The following is a 4,566-nucleotide window of genomic DNA, read 5'->3' on the forward strand; positions in this document are numbered from 1 at the left end:
AAGCCTTAAACCGTGGTTTAAGGCTTCACTGTCAGTCCTGGGATTGGGAAGTCGCTGGTTCGCGCCTGTCGATGGCCAATTCTATTATCGCTTAATAAATTCCCCCTCGGTTAAGCATATATGAAAGTATTTTAATTCCGAGGTAGAGTGAATTAGATATTGAAGGACATGTGTATATATATAATGTGTGTGCACGTGTACGTGTGTGCAATTACATTGAATTCTATGGCGTTTTGATACTTGATCAACTTCTTATTTAGTCTGAAAGTTTTTTCTGAATCTTCTACATTCTTCCAAATTTAGCTGCAGGACAAAAAAAAACGAAGATTAATTCTTTGTCAGTCGTCGTGACTTCTTCAGAATGTATTCATTATCTAGACATAGCATCCTGTTGTTTAATTATAGTGTGCGGATGGATATGTTTTGGACGCTACATATCCGTCCGCACGCTGTAACAGAACAACAGGACGGTATATCCAGATAAACTTACGGGCTGATCTAGTATAACCAAGAGCCCGTGCTGGCATAAGGCCAGCTTCATCAAAAACAACAACAGATAACGCACTTTGAAGAGGTCACGACGAGTGACGAAACAACTGTGGTGTTGTGTTCTTAGCAAATAAAACAGAGAGTTTTAATCTTCTTTTTTTTTCATCAACTAAAACGGGATAAGAACCCCAAAACGATTCAAAAAAATCTGTCAGACTAATAAGAAGTTCATCAACAATTAAAAATCCATAAAATTCAACGTAATCTTCCTATATACGTGTATACATAGTATACATAAATTTATATGTGTGCATATATATATATATATATATATATGTGTGTGTGTGTGTGTGTGTGTGTGTGTATATATATATATATATATATAATATAATATGCACACATATAAATTTATGTATATGTTATACTCGTATATAGGCAAGATTACGTTGAATTTTATGGATTTTTAATTGTTGATGAACTTCTTATTAGTCTGACAGATTTTCTGAATCTTTTGGGTTCTTCCCGTTTTAGTGATAAAAAAAAAAGAAGATTAAAACTCTCTGTTTTGTTTGCTAAGAACACAACACCACAGTTGTTTCGTCACTCGTCGTGACCTCTTCAAAGTGCGTTATCTGTTGTTGTTTTTGATGAAGCTGGCCTTATGCCAGCACGGGCTCTTGGTTATACCAGATCAGCCCGTAAGTTTATCTGGATATCCGTCCCTGTTGTTCTGTTACAGCGTTGCGGACGGATATGTAGCGTCCAAAAACATATCCATCCGCACATATAATTAAACAACAGGACGCTATGTCTAGATAATGAATAGATAATTATAATATATATATATATATATATATATATATATATATATATAAATAACACGGTTTAGCTCCCTAGAGAAGAGGGGAAGGTTATCTCTTCTATATTCACACTTGTACTACTGACTCGTGTCTGAGCCTTGAATGCAGAAAATCTTCACAATGCTCAGCATTTCATACACCTCTATATGAGACTTTCCAGCAGCACGTCGACATCCTTAACCACAGTGCACTATTCACATCTCTCTCTCTCTCTCTCTCTCTCTCTCTCTCTCTCTCTCTTCCTGGAGGTCGAGGCCTCTCCTTTTCTAGTACCAATCACACTCCGTCTATCTTTCTACGACTTCCTTTATCTGTTCTTTTTACCGACGAATTATCTTCTATTTCTTCCCACCTGACCAAACCATCTGGGAACACTCCATTTATTCTTTTAGCCTTTCAGTTCCTCCCTCTCGTACGGCAACTACCACGTAAATAATGGCTCTCTAACATCTGAACCGGAATTAAATCTCACTGTCTATGGGGTTATCGTCAGGACAAAAGTGGGCGGAGTCCGTCGGCATCTCCTACCAACTCGCAACCTGCCGTTCGTTGCCAGGTTCGTGGCATAAGAGACAAATTAGGCTTATGATAAATTAGTTGGCAAATTACAAAGAAAAGCAATATATAGTATATATATATAAAAAAAAAATATAAATATATATTAATATATATATATATATGCACATAGATATGATATATTATGTATATACACACATATAATATATATATATATATATATATATATATATATCGTATGTATATATATATATATAAAATCTCGCATAGTCTAGTGGTATGTAGTCTAGTATACAGTATGTCTAGGATCCGTTAAAGCAAAGTGGGTCTAAGCTTAGACCTACGGTTCTGTATTGCAAGTAAGAGTATAATTTTCAACTCTTTTGTACAAAAGTTTTTAGTTTATTGTTTATATCACATTGTTATTTCCTGAGCATGAACTAAAATTTTATGATGATATTTTTAATAATATTTAAATTTTCCTTATATGAACTAAAAATTTTGTGTGCAAAAAGAGTTGAAAATTATACTCTTACTTGCATACTGAACAGCAGCACCAATATGCAGTACCTAAATGTGCATCACGGTCGAACTTCTCAGTTCCAGACTGTGGAAATTCCAGCCTCCCAGATGATGTGCAACTGGAACTTCTTACTGCCCTTGTACTATTCTTCTCACATTTCAATACATTTTTATCTATATGTCTATTCATTATTTTATCTTTTAATAAGTGAAATTTCTTCTTTCTGTATTTCCCTTTACGTCCTCCTACTTATTTCTATGAGCATCGTATTCTTTGGGAGCGAAATTTAAAGTCAATGACCCTATGTGCGTGTTCCATATGAATGGATTTCATCTTCTGAATAATAATAATAATAATAATAATAATAATAATAATAATAATAATAATAATAATAATAATAATAATAATAATAATACTCATCTTACCATTATCTGAAATATATAATCCCAAATGCTCTTAAGGATCTACTAGTTCTACTCTTACCTTCCGTAAAAGTATTCGCTTCTTCCTTGTTCCCATTTACTTTTATAATCTTACTCTTGCTTAATTTTCCTCTAAATCTTCTCTTCTGCAAACGCTTTCAAACTCTTTCTGTATTTTACTTCTCTATCCCAGTCACTACTGTATCATCTGAAGATATCAGCATTCAACACTATTCATAATCCATCTTTTTATGCGACAGACTGCCACCTACATCTACTGTCCTTTCTCCGACTTCTCACCTAATTCCATCTACACCCCTGTAAACTATTACATGTTTCCTATCGCTTCATCAGTCTTGGCAGGATACCCTTAATTCTATACATTCTGAACTCCCTGCACCTTGACTCTATATATCAGCTCAAACATAAGCTTTCTCTAGGTTTATTTATGTCATATATATTGATCCTTCCATTTGGATATTTATGCTTTCTAACAAGCACTTAATACACTGACTAAACCTACAATATTCTATCCCTGTCAGTCCTTCACCCATCTGTCCTGCCTTCTCAATCCAGATCCTATCCAACGCTTCCCCTGCTACATTCTGAAAAAAGTATGATTTTCCGTTCTTATATTTAAATAGACTGCACTTTGATCTTTCAGCTAAAAATCCCAAGACGAAGACCAAGACCAACACAGTGCTGTCCTCCAAATTGCCCTTGCTGTGATCCATTCAACCCTTGTACATGCTTCGCCCCGTGTCCACCGGTGAGTCAGATTACAATTATTTTCTTTCAAAGTTTTTTTTTTTATTATCTCTCCTGAAGTTGGGCTGTGCACATGTCTCTTTGCTGAATTCTCTGTTTGTCCGCAAGGTATTTCAAAGTGGTTTTATAAATTTTAGCTAAATTTTGTCGAATGGGGCTAGTGACCAAAAATAGTTTATTAAATATTAAAATATATCCCGATGAGGAAGTGGCTCAGGATTACTTTTGTTGGGCCACAAATGGAGGTATATGGTGTCAAATTGCTATGTACTTATTCTCATCCTTGATTTTTGTTCTCATCATGTCAATTGCTATTATATTTCTTAAAAGTGTATCGTCACCCACTTGGGAATAAATCAGTTGTCCTTTGATTAATGTCTTCTGTGTTCCTCCCATCGTACAGGATTATTAGACTGCTGTCCAGTGACGTCATTAGCCGTATATGGAAGATCCTTCTTGAGCTGATTTTGAAACTGTCAATGTAAACAAGATGTCTGTTTGTCGAATAATTAAAAGACTTAACACTTGAATTTGTTTCTTTGAAGTTAGCTACCTACTGAAATTATATATTATATATATATACTATATATATATATATATATATATATATATATATATATATAGTATATATATATATAATATGTACATATATATATATATATATATATATATATATAATATACATATATATATATATATATATATATATATATATATATATATATATTTTATATATTCTTTGATGGCTCCCGCAACGGATGCTTGTTCTGACTGCGACTATAGGGAGACTGATTTTAACCTAATCAAATACAAGAAAAATCGGCTAAAGGCCGAATACAAGTGAAAGGAAAAATAAATCGTAAGGAAACTCCAAGAGTGAATTTACAGGGGGGAATGTATTTCCACCTTAACTGTTACTCTACGAATTCAAGGCGATGTTAAGGATGTTAATGACCCTCACATAAGGCCAAATACTGGAATAGTTGGT

General features: G+C 33.9%; 1 long non-coding RNA gene across 1 annotated transcript in view; it reads left to right on the plus strand.

Annotated features, from left to right (window-relative positions):
- Positions 1–4,108, plus strand: part of LOC135214445 (uncharacterized) — an 8,342-nt gene extending 4,234 nt beyond the window's left edge. Inside the window, exons 3-4 of the long non-coding RNA XR_010314343.1 lie at positions 3,475–3,579; positions 3,982–4,108. This is a non-coding gene — a long non-coding RNA (uncharacterized LOC135214445). The remainder of the gene's footprint in view (positions 1–3,474; positions 3,580–3,981) is intronic.
- The last annotated feature ends 458 nt before the right edge of the window (positions 4,109–4,566 follow it).

Source organism: Macrobrachium nipponense, chromosome 45 (genome assembly GCF_015104395.2).
Source record: "Macrobrachium nipponense isolate FS-2020 chromosome 45, ASM1510439v2, whole genome shotgun sequence".
Classification (NCBI taxonomy): Eukaryota; Metazoa; Arthropoda; class Malacostraca; order Decapoda; family Palaemonidae; genus Macrobrachium; species Macrobrachium nipponense.